The 21,488-nt window shown below is 48.6% G+C and overlaps 1 long non-coding RNA gene across 1 annotated transcript; it reads right to left on the bottom strand.

The window, feature by feature from the left end:
* Positions 1-12,273: 12,273 nt before the first annotated feature.
* LOC122689364 lies at positions 12,274-14,105 on the bottom strand. The gene is made up of 3 exons (XR_006339807.1): positions 14,006-14,105; positions 13,690-13,691; positions 12,274-12,350 (listed from the first exon to the last, which is right to left on the bottom strand). It is a non-coding gene; the product is annotated as an uncharacterized LOC122689364 (long non-coding RNA).
* Positions 14,106-21,488: the final 7,383 nt, after the last annotated feature.

The raw sequence follows: 21,488 nt of genomic DNA, 5'->3' as shown, positions 1-21,488 counted from the left end.
AATCAGGTGGCCAAAGGACTGGAGTTTCAGCTTCAGCATCAGTCCTTCCAATGAATATTCAGGACTGATTTCCTTTAGGATGGACTGGTTGGATCTCCTTGCAGTCATGGCAATGGAAAAAAAAAATGTTGATTTGATATATAAAGTCTACAATAGCTAAAGATTACGGATGTTGAACACAACAACTTCATTATTTTTGCATTGCATTCAAAATGCAAAGGGTGGTGGGGGAGGAGAGGCAAGTCAACTTTATTAAGCGGGGGCGAAAAAAAGCAGTAGGAGAAAATCATTAATGTCTTTTTGACAAGCTGGCGGCATTAACCAAGGATGAAGAAGAAGGGAATCCACAGGATTGTGCCTGGTGAAAACCCTGCTGCTGACCCATGGCCCAGAGCCTGACCCATGGCCCAGAGCCTGTTTCCTTTCTCCCCCCATCCCACCCCACTGCCCCAATCCCACCACTCCACAGGGTCATGGGTCCACTGTCTGCATGTAGTGGCATGGTTTCCTGAAACATCACAAGGAGGCTAGGGAGCATCACCAAGGTATTTCATTGCGTTTGTTTATGTTGATGGCACATTTCCAAGGATAAAAATACCCATTCCCTCTCACTCCCCGATAACTTTGGTGCTGAAGTAAGAAGAAATGCTTTGGGGGGCAGAGGTGGACAATTACACGTCGTAGAAGGTATCTTGATGGCATGCTGTTGCTGCTGCTAAGTCACTTCAGTCGTCTCTGACCCTGTGTGACCCCATAGACGGCAGCCCACCAGGCTCTGCCGTTCCTAGGATTCTCCAGGCAAGAACACTGGAGTGGGTTGCCATTTCCTTCTCCAGTGCATGAGAGTGAAAAGTGAAAGTGAAATCATTCAGTCATGTCCAGCCCTTTGGGAATCCCATGGACTGTAGACTGCCAGGCTCAGCCTTCCATGGGATTTTTCCAGGCAAGAATACTGGAGTGGTTTGCCATTTCCTTCTCCAGGGGATCTTCCCCGCCCAGGAATCGAACCTGGGTCTCCCACACTGCAGGCAGAACTCTTTATCATCTGAACCATCAGGGAAGCTGGGCCATCTAGTTGACAAAAATATCTGAAGGGAAGCCAGATACAGTGAAGAAATGATATCATGAACCTCCAAACCACTACCCATATCCTCCTTTTCCTTTTAATTAATTTAATAAATTATTTACTGGGCCCGTAAAGCGAGAAGGGCTTTGGGCTTGTTGCGGGGGAAGCGTAGAGATGAATTAAACGTGGCTCTTCTTCTTGAGGAGATTGTCACTTGGCAGGAAAGAGAGGCACTCACTCAGTAACAGTTACCCAAGGTTAAAATGAATAGAGTCCGTCCTCATTACTCGTGAATTCCCGATAAGAGTTATTCATTGAAATCAATAGTCCTGGCACTTTCACAGTTATTGAAAGACACATACTCAACGGTGAGAAATGTTTGGTTGCTTGACACGCGTGTTGCCAGCTGAGGTTTTTTCACAGCCCATTTAGTGCCAGTGTTTTTTTGTTTTTGTTTTTTTTTTTTTTGCCTGTTGGTGCTTTATCACCATTTAAAATGACCCACAAATGCAGAAGTACTATCTAGTTTCCTAAGCCTGAGAAGGCTGTGGAGTGCCTTATGAAGAAAATATGTGTGTTAGATGAACTTGCTCCAGGCATGAGTTATGGTGCCGGCCACGAGCTCCGTGTGGATGACATCAGAAGCATTTATTAAAATACGGTGTGTGTGAACAGGGCCCATGCATAAAAGAAGCATAGGTAGTGATCCGTTGATGAAATAGTGTAGCAGAGTCACACAGGAATCCAACTCTGTCTGTCTCCTCGGAGCAGTGGCTCGGTGTCCGCTCATTCAGAGTTCCTGGCGACTTTGGGGTTTCCACCACTACTGCAAAGAATAAGAATCAAACGTGTTCATGAAATGAATGACTTAAATGAAGTGTGTGTGTCACACAGGGAAGCTACAATGGCTGGTACGTTCAGAGTCAGCTTCTAGTTGAAGGAAACCAGAAGAGTTCATTGGAGGAGGAAGTATAATCACCGAGCTTTGCAGACTGAGCCACTGGTGGATTGGAGGAAAAAAAGTTGCTGATGCAGGCCCTGCAGAGTGGAACAGCATGGGCAAAGTCATAGACCTGGAAAACGCTGGTATACCTCCTGTTTACAAGCACAAGTCCCAAGGTCAGACCCTCTGAGGTTAAACGCAGTTCTGTGGCCTTGGCTAAGTTACTCGGTTTCCTGTAAAGGGGGTTGACGATAACATGTCTCTCATAACGTTGCTGTGAGGGTGAAAATCTGTGATGCCTCCATCAGGGGCCCCGTGTGTGTGTTGAATATCTATGACTAGTTAGCTGTCATTGCTGTTACTATTCCTATCACGCGAGCATGCTAAGCCGCTTCCCTTGTGTCTGACTCTTTGCGATGCTAAGGACCGTAGCTCCTCCGTCCGTGGGATTGGTGCCATGAGGTCAGTGGATTTTCACTCGGCTCGGTCATGAGCTGCATGGGGCAAAGCTGTGTGGAGCAGAGCTGGAAATACAGGTTGCCGTCTGGTCCCCGAGAACCTTGCATGATTGATGAGGAAGTGGACTTTACACCCCTTGGTACCGGGGAACAAGAGCGGGTTTCTGAACTGGGAACAGATGACATTCAGGTTGTTCTGCAGCCTGAGGCTGCCAGTGAGCGGGATAAAAGATGGCAAGGGACATAGATGGGGACTGAGAGATCAATGAGACGATGCATCCGAGGGGAGAGAGGGTTCTAGGAGGAAACAGAGAGAGTTCAGAGTTCATGAGATCTGGGGGGAAAAAAAATCAGCTCAAAAGAGGAAAAAAACATTATTCATAGGGCGCCAATACTGTCTCACTTCTTCATTTGGTGCCAGTTTCATGAGAGCATTTACATTGTGAAAATTTCAGGGAGCTTAAAATAGCGTGTGTGCTCTTTTCTGTATGAATATTGGCTGAGATGGAGCTGAAAAGTGATTTAAAGATGTCAGGCGGGACGGCGAGTTGGAGGATGGATCCATTTTAGTAAACAAGACAAAAAAGGAGCAGACTTGGGTGGGAGAGATGCAGTTCACTTTGGTGTCTGGGAAGTCTGAGACACTTCCAAAGTAGGGGTGATTTTGAAAGGAAGCTGATATCCCCTCGGTACCAAAGGGCACCATCTGAAACTTTCCATCCCAGAGTCAAGACTCTTTTTTTTTTTTTTAAATAAATCTAGGTTTTATTTCCCAGCAGTCTTTCCCATCTGGGAAAGATTGAGGGCAGGAGGAGAAGGGGACGACAGAGGATGAGATGGTTGGATGGCATCAGCCACTCGATGGACGTGAGTTTGGGTAAACTCCGGGAGTTGGTGATGGACAGGGAGGCCTGGCGCGCTGCAGTTCATGGGGTCACCAAGAGTCAGATGCGACTGGGCAACTGAACTGAACTGAACTGAACTGAGGTTTTATTTATTTCACTGATTTTAAAAAAAGTGGGTTTTTTGCTGCGCCCAGTCTTTGTTACTGGCGTTCTCTATTTGCAGCAAGTGGGGGCTACGCTCTAGCTGCAGTCCATGGGCTTATTGCAGTGGTTCCTCTTTATCAGCAAGCGTGGGCCTTTAGGTTGCTGTGCTTCAGTATTTGAAGCTCACAGGCTTACTTGCTCCACCGCCTGTGGGAGCTTCCCTGACCTGGGTCCCTTGCACTGGCAGGTGGATTCTTAACCACTGGGCCACCCGGGAAGTCCCAGAATTAAGAATCTTGAAGCAGGGGTAGAGTTCTTTGGATTCGTAAGTGAAGCACATGAAGGCAGAAGGAGTGAGGAAGGAAAGAAGGGAAGGAGAAGGAGATGAAGGAAGGGTAGGAAACAGGGGAAGCCTGGCCTTAGGTAGCAACATGTACGGTTCAGTTCAGTTCAGTTCAGTGGCTCAGTCGTGTCTGACTCTTTGCGACCCCATGAACCGCAGCATGCCAGGCCTCCCTGTCCATCACCAACTCCCAGAGTCCACCCAAACCCATGTCCATCGAGTCGGTGATGCCATCCAACCATCTCATCCTCTGTCACCCCCTTCTCCTCCTGCCCTCAATCTTTCCCAGCGTCAGGGTCTTTTCAAATGAGTCAACTCTTCACATCAAGTGGCCAAAGTACTGGCGTTTCAGCTTCAGCATCAGTCCTTCCAATGAACATTCAGGACTGATTTTCTTTAGGACGGACTGATTGGATCTCCTTGAGGTCCAAGGGACTCTCAAGAGTCTTCTCCAATACCACAGTTCAAAAGCATCAATTCTTCAGCGCTCAACTTTCTTTATGGCTCAACTCTCACATCCACACATGATTACTGGAAAAACCATAGCCTTGACTAGACAGACCTTTGTTGACAAAGTAATTTCTGCTTTTTAATATGCTGCCTAGGTTGGTCATAACTTTTCTTCCAAGGAGTAAGCATCTTTTAATTTCATGACTGCAGTCACCATCTGCAGTGATTTCATTGACAATTAGGCTGACATTGCTGTCTTCCCACAGCTAAACAGAAGGTGCCGGGGTACATATATCTGAGCCCTGTAAAGACCTGGCTTCCAGTTTTTCCTGTAAAACAGGAGTGGAGTGTACCACAGCCTGACTAACATTGTAATAGAACTCTAAAAAGCTTTGTCAGCATCTTAGTTTTCCTTGAAACACCAGTTCTCCAATGGGGAGTAAATAGGTGCCAACAAAGAAGGTCTTACGTATCTTCATTCCTCCTCAGTTAATCCACCTCCTTTTACTTTGGGAAATAGGCTGGGGTGGGGCGGCGGTTAAAATCAAAGAGGTGAAATTCCATGTCCCATAAAAGCAAGCCTCTTTTTCTACTTGCAAGTGCAAAAGTCAATAATGGGAGATGGCAGCTGTGACTGGCCTCCTTGCGAAACCGTGTGCAATCATTAAATTGCAGGGGGCACCCCGGGCACTTATTTCATTAAAGACAATTAAGCATATACATTTTGTCTGCTCAGCGTTAATGATTCCCCGTTGACAAGGCTGCGTGCAGGGCACTTCCTGAGTTTCAAAGCAAGACTGCGAAGCAGAAATGAGTGGCAAGTCTTATAATTTGGGTGACTGCCAAAGAGACCAAGGGTAAAAGCATGACTGAAAAGAGATCAACTACCTGCAGCACTTTCATATTTTTTTTTTCCCCTATTGGAAACATTACCTTTGAGGTCCCAACACTTATCAGCTCACACCTTGCAGCTACCTTTGAGGTTTTCCCACTTGGGTGTAAGCCTGGGAAATCACTCCTAAAACAGCTCCAGGGCAGCAAGGCCAAGATGAAGAATTAATCAGGGGAAGCTCTTCCCTGGTGGCTCAGACGGTAAAGAACCTGCCTGCCATGCAGGAGACGTGGGTTCGATCCCTGGGTCGGGTAAGCTCCCCTGGAGGAGGGCGTGGCAACCCACTCCAGTCTTCTTGCCTGGAGAATCCCATGGACAGAGGAATCCGGCGGGCTGCAGTCCATGGGGTCGCAAAGAATCAGACAAGACTGAGTTACTAATACCATGAAGCAGAAGAAAAACCATGGAGAGCTCTATTTCCGATACAGCTTTCTCTAGAGTTCAAGGGGCTCATGCCTTTGGGGCACCTGTCATTGATTTTCATAATCTCACCCCCCTAAGAAGAAAGCATCTGCCCTACCCTTGAAAAGCATTTACAATATCGTATGTTCTCAAGGAGTCAGAACATACCCCAATCAAGATTAAGCATTCCAAACCTGATTTCATAAAAGAAGTGAGTGATGAGGAGCAGAAAATCTTCCGGACTACATCGAAAGTGCCACTTCCAAGACATCATCACAATGTTGCAATTATTCACCCTGGAGGAGGAAATGGCAACCCACTCCAGTGTTCTTGCCTGGAGAATCCCCTGGACAGAGGAGCCTGGCGGGCTACAGTCCGTGGGGTCGCAAAGAGTCAGACACGACTGAGAGACGAACAGATTAAAAATAAAATGTAAAAAAACAAAACGAATATTGTGATGGTTTGTGGCAGGTAACCAAGGGACTCATCCATACATATACATGTATCTCTTGCGGCTATATAATATTTTGAATTAAAATGTAGGTATATTTTTAATTAATATAAACATAAATATTTTGCTTAAAGTTTTTTTTTAAAAAAGAATTCCACTTCCATAGTGTGTGTGTGTGTGTGTGTGTGCGCGCTAAATCAATTCGGCTCAGTCCAACTCTTGGCCACCGGACTGTACCCCGCCAGCTCCTCCATCCATGGGATTCTCCAGGCAAGAATACTGGAGTGGGTTGCTGTTCCCTCCTCCAGGGGATCTTCCCAACCCAGGGACTGAACCCAGGTCTCCTGCATTGCAGGCGGATTCTTCCACCACTGAGCCACCTGGCAAGCCCTCCAGACTGTATACCCGGGCCGTTAGATAGAAATCAGCCCTAAAGGCCGCGTTCTAATGCAAAGGAAGATGAAGTCAGACCAGCGCACTGCACTGCCTTCCGGACAGACTAGGAATGAAATATTTTTTGTGTGTGTTGCTGTTCCCAAAAGGTAGGATCCAGCTGCTTGTCGCCCAAAAGCCAACAAACAGGCTGGGTTGGTGGAAAGTTTCCTTTATTTCAGATGTCGGCAACAGGCAGGGAGGGCAGACATCACTCCAAAGGTCGACTCTCCCCACTGACATAGTGGGGAAGAGCTTTTATAAACAGAGGGTAGGGGCTACATGCAGAAGCAGCACAGTTAGCTCTGACGGTCTTCTTCAAATTGGTCTGACCAGTGTAATCCTGATTGCTTTTAGATACACAAGATGGTTGGATGGCATCGCTGACTCGGTGGACGTGAGTTTGAGCAAGCTCCGGGAGATGGCGATGGACAGGGAGGCCTGGCGTGCTGCTGTCCATGGGGTCACAAAGAGTCAGACACGACTGAGCGGCTGAACCGAAGTGAATCTTCTACACTGGCGCGGTCAGCTCGTTTCCGTTTCTTTGAGGCCAGTTCTCAGAATCGTGGGAGCTTATGTTGTAGGTGGAGTCTAGTCATCACGTAATTAACTTCTCCTACTGGGGGTTTCGGATTCGGTAAGACAGCTCACAGGGCATGGCTCAGAATGTTATCAATAGCCCTTGAGAAAGAACTCAAAGTCCCTGACTATGTTTAATGATCACGTTAAACTTGATCATTTAGCTTATTAATTATCATAATGTACAGTACATTATTATAATTTGGTCTCCGTTAACAAACCGTTTGTTTTTGCATGTTCTCGCGTCTCTGATTAAGCTTGTTCCTTGACCAAAATTTTCCACAGCCAAAACGGCAGGCAGAGGACGGGAGGGAGGTGGGTAAGGACCATAGGGATTTAATTCCATCTGCAAAAATCCCCTCACGGCTAGGTTTTACTGTGTGACTGAATCCCTCAGAGGTGTGTGTATCCCAGGGGTTAGGAACTCCAGGGGTCTTAGAGTCCTGCCTACAGCAACCTCTCATATGAAAATGGTGACTCCCTGCACTGGAAAATCACTGCCGTCCCAAGGAATCATCCATTCGTTCATTTCATTCATTCTGCCTTTACGAGCACAGAACACACAAGATGCCCTTCACCTGATAGTGAAGTGAAAGCCGCTCAGTTGTGTCCGACTCCTTCCAACCCCGTGGACTATACAGTCCATGGAATTCTCCAGGCCAGAACACTGGAGTGCTAGTGCGTAGCCTTTCCCTTCTCCAGGGGATCTTCCCAACCCAGGGATCGAACCCATGTCACCTGCATTGCAGGTGGATTCTTTACCAGCTGAGCCACAAAGGGAAGCCCGAGATGCACTTAAGTAATAATCATTGACCTAATGTTTTTGAGAAGTAAGTTAACCCATTCAACAAACATTTATGGAGCCTCAGTCGCTCCAGTCGTGTCTGACTCCTTGTGACCCCATGGACTGTAGCCCGCCAGGCTCCTCTGTCCATGGGATTCTCCAGGCAAGAATCCTAGAGTGGGCTGCCATTTCCTTCTCCTGGGGATCTTCCCGACCCAGGGATCGAACCCGCATCTCCTGTGGCTCCTGCATTGACAGGCAGATTGTTTACCGCTGAGCCACCGGGGAAGCCTTTTCTAGGCGTGCAAGACACAATGGCGAACCGTCAGAGAGGAGTCTTGTTCCAACGGGTGACCGAACAAATGAACAGACTTTTCTGGAGACTTCTCACCCGGTCCTCACTGGCCTCAGGTCTGGGAAAATTCCCTCGAGACCCGTGGGAGCAAGTCTACGTGAGAGATGCCTGCCTCCCTCCTTGCTTGCTGTCACGTGGTTCCCACCTCGGATAGGATGAGGAAGCGGGTGTTTTAAGGGAGAGCCAAGTGTGTCTGTGCTTTTTAAACAGCTTTGCAGCAGAGATGACCACCTTAGAAGAACACTTCTGCCCCTGACCTCCCAGCCTGTTGATCCCACAGCAGCAGTTCTCAACTGGAGTGGTTTTGCTCCCCAGGGAGCACGTGGCAATGTCCGGAGACATCTTTCATCAGCACACCTGGGAAAGAGGGGGGATCCTGGTGTCGAGTAGGTAGAGAATGGGATGCTGCTAACCATCCTGGGATATGCAGGACACCCCACAACCAAGGGCTGACCCTCTGTGACCCCCATGGACTGTAGCCCGCCAGGCTCCTCTGTCCATGGGACTCTCCAGGCAAGAATACTGGAGTGGATTTGCCATTCTCTCCTCCAGGGGGATCTTTCCAACTCAGAGATAGAACCCAGGTCTCCCACATTGCAGGTGGATTCTTTACCATCTGAGACACCAGGGAAGCCCAAGAATGTTGGAATAGGCAGCTTATCCCTTCTCCAGGGGAACTTGCTGACCCAGGAATTGAACCAAGGTCTCTTGCATTTGCAGGCTGGTTCTTAAACCAACTGAGCTACCAGGGAAACTCCGCAACCAAGGGCCGTCCAGTCACAAATGTCAGTAATGCCAAGGCTGATGGGACTTCCCTGGTGGTCCAGGGGTTGAGAATTGATCTTGCATTGCAGGGAATATGGAGTCAATCCCTGGTCTGGGGACTGAGATGTCCACGAGCCACATCTAGGGAGTCCATCGGCCACGGCAAAAGATCTGCACGACAAGATGAAGATCCCGCATGCCACAATTAGGACCTGACACAGCCCAACAAACAAATAAATAAGGTCTTAAAAGAATAATACCAAAACTGAAAAACCCTGATCTTACAACCACTGATGGCCCAAGACTGAAGATCAAAGATGCCAAAGAAAGTGATGGAAATGAAGCATGTCAGCTCCCACCCACAGGTAGGTTCCTGCGTTTGCTGTATTTGATGTTCATCTGTGGAAAAACAGAAAAGAAAAAAAATAAGAACACCATTCATTCTCAGGTTAAAAAATACACATATACTGAAATCCTAACCACATGAGGATAGCATGTAGATGCCCACAGGAAAAAAATACAAGATGCAGGACAGTTTGAGAGCCTCCCGGGCAAGCTGCCGCAGGATGAGATGGTGCTGGGTAACTCCTGAGAATCGGGAGGCTGCCTGTCTACACCCGCTGGGGCTCCCCGCTTGTTGCCGGCCTGGCTTTGCTTGCAGGGTAGATATGAGGCCTCTGCGAGGTGGGGTAGACGGATTTAGGCCCTGGGATCGGACCCCAAGCCAGATGCCATGAGCTCTCCTTCTGGGAGCTTCCCTAGGAAGATCGGGTGTCATCAGTGGGGCCGGGACGCCTGAAGATGGACCGTACATGAGCTGGCCACCATCAAGCGTTCCAGCCCAGACAGCGCGACTCTCCAAGTAGCTTTGTAGATGGACAGGAAGACAGCTAAGGGAATGGTGAGCAGAGCTGTCTCCAGTTTTACGCCTTGTCAAATATCCCGTTTCCATACACCGGGATTGATGGAAGCGCGTGAAGAGGCAAAGACAGAAGCATCCATTTCATCTTGTCTTTCCCTTTTGTTGTGGCAGAAGCAACCGGCCTTTCAACAGCTTCCCCGGAAACGCGAGGGCCCCCAGGACACTTGACTCCTTCCGCACTAGCGTGCTCTGGTGCTTGTAGCCAGGTCTCCTCTCTGCCACGCCTTTGCATCCGTTCATCACGTTCCGAGTGAAACAGCGCTTCCTTCAGGTCCAAGAGCAGTCTCTTCCTTCCCTTCACACGAGCTCGGTGGCCCTAATTCCATCCTCATCCTAGGATAGAGTGAACTTCATTTTCAGGCATTTCACTACAAGGATTTACTGATGATTTTGAGCTCTTATCCTCCGATTGCCGCCTCTACTCCCACCTCCAGCATTTTTAAATTCCATGAAACAGCCTTTATCGACTGCTTGCCTGTTTGAGCCGGGTGGGGAGCACCCTTCAAGTTGGCTAGAGCAGGAACCACGGGTTAAGGATGGAGGGGGAAGGGTGGGACACGGAGGCTCTAAGATACCCAGCCAGGAGGATGAACTGCAAGAAGGAAGACACGCAGAAATGGATCAGGGCTGGGTCTGACGTGTTTCCACAACACGCGGTTTTTAACAGCCTCCCATCTGCAGTTGCCTGAAAGAGCCGAAGGGGTGCTGGAAATGTCCTCAACCGGGATTTTGGGTGCCAAGGTGTCAAAACCCAGCCAACAGCACACCTAACCCCTGTGCATTTTGCTGCGTACTAATGAAACCTCCATGGGTCGAGATTTTTTTATGATGAAGTTTCCAGCCGGCCAGCAAAAGTAAAGCGATACTGTGGTTCAGTCGCTAAATTGTGTCCGACTCTTTGCGACCCCATGGACTGCAGCACGCCAGGCTTCCCTGTCCCTTCACCATCTCCTGGCGTTTGCTCAGACTCATGTCCATTGAGTCGGTGATGCCATCCAACCGTCTCATCCTCTGTCATCCCCTTCTCCTCCTGCCTTCAACCTTTCCCAGCATCAGGGTCTTTTCCAATTAGCTCCACCCTAAAGGAGCTCACACAGACACAGAAATACAAAGAAGCTCAGTGATCAGGACAAAGGTGAGGTGCAGGATGAAAAGGGAAGGGCTCGTGTGCGGGGAAGGATTGTGCTGGGTGGTGATATCTGAGCTGGGTTTTGAAGAATAAACGGGAGCTTGCTTCCCTGGTGGTTCAAACAGTAGAGAGTCTGCCTGCAATGCAGGAGAGCTGGGTTCGATCTCTGGGTCAGGAAGATTCCCCCTGGAGAAGGAAATGGCAACCCACTCCAGTACTCTTGCCTGGAGAATCCCACGGACAGAGGAGCCTGGCAGACTACAGTCCCATGGGGTGGCCAAGAGTCAGACACGACTGAGCAACTGACCCTCTTGAAGAATATTTGGAATAAACTGTATTGGGAATAAAACTGTCAGAAAAAGGTAGAAATTCTAGTTTGCAGGTGACTCATCGCATGATCAAGTTCAGATGCGTTTACTGTGATGTATTTGCAGGCCTTGTGCAAATATGCAGAAGTCTATGCCTGTACAAGAGGCAGCATAAGGCAGGGGAAGAAGTTGGGTCTGGAGGTGGACCATCCTCGGGGTGACCCCAGCTCCACCTTTTAGGGCTTGTGTAGCACTGGGCAGGTTCTGTCGTCCTCCTGGGAGCACATATGTACCTTTCTCTGCCATCTGGTAGCGGTGAGAATTAGGTGAGGCAGGGAATGTGAAAAGCTTAGTCCATAGTGAGTGCTGGTGAGTGTAAACTCATGATGTGATTATGGAGCAAGGGCTTAGTATTCAAGTGGTTGCTAAAATAACATGCCAGAATATACCCATATGGCTATGTGGTGGCAGTTTAGTTGCTAAGTCGTGTCCAACTCTTGCGACCCCGTGGACTGTAGCCTGCCAGGCTCCTCTGTCCAGAGGATTGTCCAGGAAAGAATACTGGAGTGGATTGCCGTTTCCTACTCCAGGGGATCTTCCCGAGCCAGGAATCAAACCTGGGTCTCTTGCATTGCAGACTGATTCTTTACTGACTGAGCTATGAGGGAAGCCATGCATCTGTGTACTTCTTTTCAAATATTTCAAGTCCGATCTGAACGTTTTCAGTTTGGTTTTCTCACCTGCAGGCCCCGGGGACCTCTTGAATTTAATTCAGGATTCTCTGCTGTGTCTTTTGTTATATCCCAATGTGTGGAACATTTATCACGGTGATGTGTATCTCAAACAGAGAGCGTTCTAAGCAGATGTGTGTGGAGCGTGTGTACGTCATGTGTGCTATGGTTGGCTTTTCCTCTCCAGTGAAAAGAATACACGTGAAGGTTCCTTGCTGATGGTGTGCAAGGCAGAGAATGACGCTGCATGTTCTAGAACAGTCCCACACCCTTGCTGTGGTATCAGAGAAGACTCTTGAGAGTCCCTTGGACTGCAAGGAGATCAAACCAGTCCATCCTAAAGGAAATCAACTGTTAATATTCACTGGAAAGACTGATACTGAAGCTGAAACTCCAACCCTTTGGCCACCTGAATGCAAAGAGCCAACTCATTGGAAAAGACCCTGATGCTGGGAAAGACTGCAGGCAGGAGGAGAAGGGGGCGACAGAGGATGAGAGGGTTGGATGGCATCACCGACTCAATGGACATGAGTCTGAGCAAGCTCCAGGAGATGGTGATGGACCCAGGAAGCCTGGCATGCTGCAGACCATGGGGTCACAAAGAGTCAGATCTGTCTCAGTGACTGCACAACAACACACCCTTTCTGAGTCTTCGATGCCAAGGAAGTCACCGGCAGGAGAGTATTTTGCCTTAAAATGTTTCTTCCAGAAGCTGTCGAACCCCTGACTCGTCTCACTGCTGATGTGGCCATGAATGACCTTTCCCCACCCCAAATCACTTGAATCAAGGAAATCACCTTTCAGTGTGTCCCTGGACCACTTAGCAATCCCGGCTTCCAAATGGTGCTTCCGAGTGGACCTTTCTTGCTGAATGTACCTAGCACTTGTCTCAAATTGTTCCTGACACGACATATTGGAATGATCTCTGAGAGACAGAGGTAAGTGGAGAGAGTGATTCGAGTGTTGAGCTCTTTCAACCGTTATATTTAGAACTGTCTGCTTCCCCAGCTGCCAGAATCCTTGCCAAGGCAGTCAGGTTTCCACGTTTCTGAGCTGACATTGGTCTACTTGGCTTCCCTGGTGGTTCAGCTGGTAAAGAACCTGCCTGCCATTGCAGGTGACTCGAGAGACATGGGTTGGATCCCTGGGTCGGGAAGATTCCCTGGAGGAGGGCATGGCAACCCACTCCAGTACTTTTGCCTGGAGAATCCCATGGACAGAGGAGCCTGGCACAGGCTGAAATCTGTGGGGTCTCAAAGAGTCAGACAGGACTGAGCTCGCATGCTCAGTCATTGGTTTACTGTCTAACATGTTATAAAAAGCCAGTGGGGTTTTTCTATTCATTTTGACTGTTGGGGAGAGGACCTGGGGGAGAGCTAGTGTCTTCTGACTTCCATGTTGCCTTTAGTTTACTGCCATGACAAGGACTGTCTTTTAAGTTATGGACATGTCCAGAAGCCACTCGGGAACAGATTTATTTCAGTGAAGTGAAGGACAGGCTAAAATGTAAAAGGGAACCCGAAAAGCTTATTTGTAGGCAACGCAGATGAGTGAATCAGAACTATCTCTGAGTGTGGGAAGTACGTCCCACAGACGAGGAAACCGTATGTAGGAAGGGAGTTGTTGGCGACTCGTCTCGTAGATTGGGGGACAATCTGAAGAGGAAGGTATTCTAGGAGGAAGTCATCACGTCTTCCACTGGAGACACTCTCCAAAGTGTTGCGACTCTGTGACTAACTGGGGCTGTGAAATCTTCTGTGTCTTCAGCCATAGATAACCTTTCAAGATCCCCCGTCTATTTCACATTAGCCACCCGCTAGCTAGCACCCAGCATGCGAGTCCTTTCATCAGCCACCTAGCACCCAGTATGTGGGTCCTTTCATCAGCTCCCAAGCCCTCATCTGTGTTCCGGCAGCAGCGTGCTGTCAGACTTGAGCAAGAGGTCAGGGTATCCGAGTCCACACTTCAGCAGGAGAACAGACCAGTCCCTTCCAAAGGAACTCAACCCTGGATATTCACTGGAAGGACTGATGCTGAAGCTGAAACTCCAATACTTTGGCCGCCTGATGGGAAGAGTCAATTCGCTGGAAAAGACCCTGATGCTGGAAAAGATTGAGGGCAGGAGGAGAAGGGGACGACAGAGGATGAGATGGTTGGATGGCATCACTGACTCAATGCACATGAGTTTGAGCCAACTCTGGGAGATAGGGAAGGACAGGGAAGCCTGGCGTGCTGCAGTCCATGGGGTCACAAAGAGTCGGACATGACTGAGCGACTGAACAGAACATCAAACTGGGTTGCGGGGTGATGTCTCCAATCCTCAGGAAAGGCTGTGCATTAATCATGCATTGCTGCATAATAAGTCCTTCCCCAATCCAGTGATGTAAAACAGTCATAAACATTTACTACAAGTCAGAGTTCCTTCGGGTCAGGAATCCAGACAGGGCACAGAAGGGACAGCTTGTCCTGAATTCACGGTGTTTGGCCTTCTGCGGGAAGACTTAGAGACTGAAGACCACAGCATCTAAAGACTGGAGCCTGGAAGGGTCCCTGCACACGGTGTCTCAGTTCCTCTCCATGTGATGTTTTCACAGTCCCTCTGCACAGGACAGCTTGAGCTTCCTCACAGCATGGCGGCTGGCTCCCCTAGAGTGAGCGACCCAAGACTCCAAAAAGGACCCTGACAGGACAGCTTGAGCTTCCTCACAACATGGCAGCTGGCTCCCTTAGATTGAGTGACCCAAGACCCCAAAGGGGACGCCAATAGGACAGCTTGAGCTTCCTCACAGCATGGCGGCTGGCTCCCCTAGAATGAGTGACCCAAGACTCCAAAGGGGACCCCAACAGGACAACTTGAGCTTCCTCACAACATGGCAGCTGTGTCCCTTAGAATGAGTGACCCAAGACTCCAAAGAGGACCCTGACAGGACATCTTGAGCTTCCTCACAACATGACGGCTGGCTTCCCTAGAGTGAGTGACCCAAGACCCCAAAGGGGACCCTGACAGGACAGCTTGAGCTTCCTCACAGCATGGTGGCTGGCTCCCCTAGAGTAAGCTGCCCAAGACTCCAAAGGGGACCCCAATAGGACAGCTTGAGCTTCCTCACAGCATGGGTGGCTGGCTCCCCTAGAATGAGTGACCCAAGACCCCAAAGGGGGCCCCAACAGGACAACTTGAGCTTCCTCACAACATGGCAGCTGTCTCCCTTAGAATGAGTGACCCAAGACTCCAAAGAGGACCCTGACAGGACAGAGTGAGCTTCCTCACAGCATGGCAGCTGGCTCCCCTAGAGTGAGTGACACAAGACTCCAAAGAGGACCCTAATAGGACAGCTTGAGCTTCCTCACAACATGACGGCTGGCTCCCCTAGAGTGACCAATCCAAGACTCCAAAGAGGACCCCAACAGGACAGCTTGAGCTTCCTCACAGCATGGCGGCTGGCTTCCCTAGAGTAAGTGACCCAAGACTCCAAAGGGGACCCCAATAGGACAGCTTGAGTTTCCTCACAGTATAGTGGCTGGCTCCCCTAGAGGGACCAATCCAAGACTCCAAAGAAGACCCCAACAGGACAGCTTGAGCTTCCTCACAACATGGCAGCTGGCTCCCCTAGAGTGACCAATGCAAGACTCCAAAGAGGACCCGAATAGGACAGGTTGAGCTTCCTCACAACATGGCAGCTGTCTCCCTTAGAATGAGTGACCCAAGACTCCAAAGAGGACCCCAACAGGACAGGTTGAGCTTCCTCACAACATGGTGGCTGACTCCCTTAGAGTGAGCGACCCAAGACTCCAAAGAGGACCCAGGAATGTTTGTCGTGACCCAGCCCTCCAAAGTCACACACCGTCACTTTCTCAGTATTCTGCTGGCCACGGAGGGCAGCCATATCAATGAGGGAAGAGGTGAGGCGAGGGTGTGAACCCCAGGAGGCGAGGATCATCGGTGACTATCTTGAGTCTTGCTACCACAGGCAGAACAAGACCGCAGACAGTGGGATGCACTGGCAGGGTGTGGTAGGCACAGGATGGTGCTGTGACATAGGCTGGGTCACGTCGGCTCTTGGGCCACACCACTGGGGTGCATGCCCCAACCTGCCACTTTCTCTCTGCTTTTATGCAAATTTCTTAATCCCTTTGTGATTCCCAAGCACAGAGGAGCCTGGCAGCTGCAGTCCATGGGGTTGCAAAGAGTCGGACATGACTGAGCAAATAACAGCTTTCATTTTGGGGGGCTTCCCTGGTGGCTCAGAAGGTAAAGAATCCACCTGCCAAGGCACGAGTCAAAGGAGATGTGAGTTCAATCTCTGAATTGGGAAGACCCCCCACCCCGGAGAAGGAATTGGCAACCCACACCAGTATTCCTGCCTGGAGAATCCCATGGACAGAGAGGAGCCTGGCAGGCTATAGTAGTCCATGGGGTCACAGAGAGTCGGACACGACTGGGCAAGCTCGCACACACAATAGTGGGAAAACGCCGCCTCCGCTTCACCTCCTCCCACCTGCCTGGGAATCTGTGATTTGTTATTTCTGTTTGTTTGTTTTGAACCTTTACTGGAGTCAAGGGCTCCCTTTTGTCTCCCACAAGAGGAATGAGTCACGGGGAACTGTTCTGAAGAGGGATGAGGGGAATGGGGCAGGTTGTCACAGGCTGGGAGGTGGGAGGGGTGCCTGCTGAAAATGTAGGACAGTTTCTTTGAAGCTGGTGGAGCCCTGAGGCAAGCTGGGCTCTCTATGAACACAAAGGTCCCATTCATAGGACTGCCAGGCCCTCCACCTAGGTACAGGGCCAGATATCTCCACTTCAGCATGCAAGTGGTCATCACTGATGCCTCAGACATCATCAGAGGAGCCAAGTGGTGGGGGGATCCAAGGTGCAAAGCCTGGAAACACAGGGAGCCTCTGACCTAACCCTCAGGATGGGTAGCAGAGGTGGGAGGTTTTAGGGGAGACTTGGACAGATGAGGAAAGAGAGAAAGATAACACAAGAGGAAAAGAGGATAAGACTTCAGTGCGGAAGAAGGACTTCCCTGGTGGTCCCGTGGCTAAGACGTCACACTTCCGACGCAGGGGGTCTGAGTTCGATCCCCGGTCAGGGAACTAGATCCCACGTGCAGCAGCTGAGGAGCTTGCATGCTGGAATGAAGGTCTGGAATGCCACAACTAAGACCTGGAGCAGCCAAATAACTAAATAAGTTCATTTAAAAAAAAAAGATTAGGTGGGAAAGAGATTGGGTCAGAAGAAAAAGGAGACAGAAGACGCTCGGGAGAGTTAAAAATAAAGGAATCACTCCAGTGGGGAGAAAGGACAACCAGGGAAGTGGAGAGGGTTAGGGTGAACTGTGTTTGGAATCCAGAGAACAAAAAGCATAAATGTGTAAAGCTCAGATGGAATTTTGATTCCTACAAGCTTTCTCAACTAGTCATGAAAGGGGGAGGGGAAAAAAAAAAAAAAGATAATGGAGACAGCATTGAACCTAAATGTTCAACGTGGAAATTGACATGTTCCCATGGGTCTCAGGCATGGGAATTGGCCTTTGTGAGCTCTTCCTGGAATATCTGCCTGACTTCTGAACCTGAAGAACAAAAGACCTAGGTTTTAGAGGGGGATCGTGGGTGAATCTTAATGAGGCCGATTGTATCAGCCTGGGTTCTTAGTTGTGAACAATAGGCCTTCACTCTGGCTAGTTTAAACAGAAAAATGAATTTCTTAGGGAGTAATAAGTAGTTCATAGAGTCTCCAAGAGGGTGCCCCAGACGTGGAGCTGACAAGGTCAGAAGCAGCGGCAAAACATCGCACAACGGCTCCCGTCAAGACTAGAGGGGTGTCAGACGGGAAGGAACCCATTTTTCAGGCAAGGGATGGTGTTGAGCTGCGTGTCAAAGTCCATCCTCACCTCCTTCTGCAGTGGAGTTCTCAAACTGGGTGATTTTACCCACGGGGAACATCGGGCCCTGTCTGGAGACATTTTTACTTGTCATGACAGGGGGAGAGGATGCCACTGGCGTCTGGCTCCCGCAAGCAGGGTTCAGCACCCAACTCTGGGAGCCAGAGTATAAATACCCCAGCTCCCTCCTCCTGAACAAGGAGAGCTTCTGAGGTACAGAGCTATACCAGCTCCCTCGGGGCCCCAGGGAAATGGGGCTTCCTCTGCCCATGGCGCTCACACTCACGGGCTTGGTGAGGCTTCCTTCACTGTCTGCCTTCACTTCCCTTTCTCATTTCCTCAGTCCGCCAAGCTGCCTCCCAGTTTTGCTCACACATCAGCCTGTTGCCTGCTCTCAGACCCTGCCTCGGGGTCTGCTTTGCAGAAACCCAGATCCAGATAGTTATCTGACTTGGAGCCCAACTGTAGGCATGAAGAGGACTTTTCGTTGTTGTTCAGTTGCTCAGTTTTGTTCCTGTCTTTGAGACCTCGAGGACTGCAGCACGCCAGGCTTCTTTGTCTTTCACCATCTCCTCAAACTCACATCCATTGTTTTGATGATGACATCCAACCATCTCATCCTCTATTGTGTCTTTCCCCTGCCCTCAATCTTTCCCAGCATCAGGGTCTTTTACAATGAGTAGGCTGTTTGTATCAGGGGGCCAAAGTATTAGAACTTCAGCTTTAGCATCCGTCCTTCTAACGAATAGCCATTGTTGATTTCCTTTAGGATTGACTGGTTTGATTTCCTTGCTGTCCAAGAGACTCTCAAAAGTCTTCTCCAGCACTACAGTTTGAAAGCATCAGTTCTTCAGCACTCAACCTTCTTTACGGTCCAATTCTCACATCTGTATATAACTAACTGGAAAAACTATAGACGAAGACTCGGATCAACTAAAATTTTTTAAGTAACAACAATGCAGCAAGACCGAGCTTGGACTTTTTAGCTGATGGTCATGGGAGTTCACAGACTGTTGTTGGCCACGCTCTAAAGAGAGGGTGCAGTTCTAACAAGCACCTAGGGAGTCTTGATGGTGAAATTCAGGCCCCAAAGTAAATAAAATTCTGTTCAGTTCAGTCGTTCAGTCATGTCTGACTCTTTGAGACCCCATGGACTGCAGGACACCAGGTTTCCCTGTGCATCACCAACTCCAGGAGCTTGCTCAAACTCATGTCCGTAGAGTCAGTGATACCATCCAACCATCTCATCCTCTGTCATCCCCTGTGAAAAGGCAAAAAAAGATATAACTAAGGTTTTGTGGGGTTTTTTTCCTATTTGACTCATAAATGTAACATTTGTGAAAGCTAAATCAATTGCTCTACAATTCAGAAATCCAACCCTTCAGAAAATAATATCTTTGCAGAAAAAAAGAGGGACGAAAATAGGGAACTCATAGGACCCCACATCACAGTCTCAATTACCTGACTAACTGGATCAGACTTCTCAAGCAGAAAAGATTAACTATTGATTCTCAGTGGGGGCAGGGACGGCACAATCTTTATTTCTCCTTGTCTGTTCCTGTGTCTGCATCATTGCCCCCGTGGAGAAGGACTATTCACACCCTGCTACATGAGTGTCCATTACAGCTTTTTTAGGATAAATGACTTTCGGAAGAACCGTTTTCCTGAGATTGTTACCTATTAATCGTCACTGGAAAAAAAAAACGTTGCCCTTCCCCCGAAGAGAAAATTTCTTTCTGTAAGTACAAGTGAAATTTGAATGTCAGATTACTGTTGTTCAGTTGCTCAGTAGTATCCGACTCTTTGCGACCCCATGGACTGCAGCACGCCAGGCCTCCCTGTCCACCACCATCTCCCACCCGTGTCCATTGAGTCGGTGATGCCATCCAACCATCTCATCCTCTGTCGTCCCCTTCTCCTCCCGCCTTCAATCTTTCCAGCATCAGGGTTTTTCCAAAGAGCTCTTCACATCAGGTGGCCAAAGGATTGGAGTTTCAGCTTCAACATTAGTCCTTCCAATGAACACCCAGGACTGATCTCCTTTAGGATGGACTGGTTGGATCTCCTTGCAGTCCAAGGGACTCTCAAGAGTCTTCTCCAACACCACAGTTCAACAGCATCAATTCTTCAGCCCTCAGCTTTCTTTATGGTCCAACTCTCATATCCATACATGACTACTGGAAAAACCATAGCTTGACTAGGTGAACCTCTGTTGGGAAAGTAATGTCTCTGCTTTTTAATATGCTGTCTAGGTTGGTCGTAGCTTTTCTTCCAAGGAACAAGATTCTTAGCTGTTGGCATTAAAACTTAATACACATGTGCAAAGTTGAAATGACTCTTCTATTATCTCTCCTAGTCTTGGATAGATTTCTATTTTAACATAATTTGCTTCTACGTAATAGATGGGAAAGTCAGTATTACATATAATAGGTAAATGATAAAAAGAAACCAACTAGATGTTAAAAGATGCTTACATCTGCTTCTAATTGTCCTTTTCTTCTAAGCATTCAGGTAGATAATACTTCTGTTTTTAACAAGGAAACATCACAGTTTCCTTCTTACTGTGACTTCTTAAAACCTGAAATCGGCAATGATGGTTCATCAACCATTTAATCTGTCTGTTCTTGGTTCTGTGATGATCAAACCAGAACGCACAAAAAATTGCACAATGGATTGCTCTTTTTCTGTTGTAGCATCGTCTTAAGCTTCAGCCGCATTTGGAAAAGACCCTGATGTTGAGAAAGATCAAAGGTAGGAGGAGAAGGGGATGACAGAGGATGAGATGGTTGGATGGCATCACCAACTCGATGGATGTGAACTTGGGCAAACTCCGGGCGATGGTGAAGGACAGGGAAGCCTGGCGTGCTGCCGTCCATGGGATCACAGAGTCGGAGATGACTTGGTGACTGAACAGCATCCCTGTTAGCTTTTGGCTTGCATCTTCACAGGGAGTTTCTTGCATATTTTCAAAAACACATCAAGCTTGCTTTTCTGCTACTTTAGTGCCAGGGAGGACAAACCAGCTGGCTTCTACTGTCAGGAGGATCTCCAGCCCTACTCCACGGAAGAAGCAAACTGAGAAGGAAGACCTTTTCAAGATGGGAAGAGTGGGGTTGCAGAAGACAGTGGAATGAACTCGCTTCTGCCTGCTGGTCATGCCTGTTTTGGATCCCCACAACCTTAGCCCCTTCTTCAGATATTACAGCTGCTGATGGCACGTATGGCTAACTCAGTCTTTTTACAAGCAGGAAGGTAACCGCTCCGCACCACTGAGCCAAGCAAGGCCAGTAGAAGCACCTGCCTGAGCCCAAATCCAGATTGCTGGCCCAAGAACCATGAGCAAGATTAACAGTGTCTTTTTTAAGCCGTTAAATTTCACAGCCGTTGATCAAAACAGCAAAAGCTCACATACAAATACCTCAAAGGGTTTTTTTTTTTTAACTCTAATGAGCATTCAAGAGTGAGGGTCTGAAAATTATTCAAATACAGCAATATTTTCAATGGTGAAAAAAAATCTAACTTTTAGGCATCTTTTTAAAAAAATTTTTTTTTAATTGGAGGCTAATAGCTTTACAGTATTGCAGTGGTTTTCCCATACATTGACATG

Source organism: Cervus elaphus, chromosome X (assembly GCF_910594005.1).
Source record: "Cervus elaphus chromosome X, mCerEla1.1, whole genome shotgun sequence".
NCBI lineage: Eukaryota > Metazoa > Chordata > Mammalia > Artiodactyla > Cervidae > Cervus > Cervus elaphus.
Note: the sequence above shows the minus strand (reverse complement) of the source record. Positions and strands in the feature narration are given on the sequence as shown.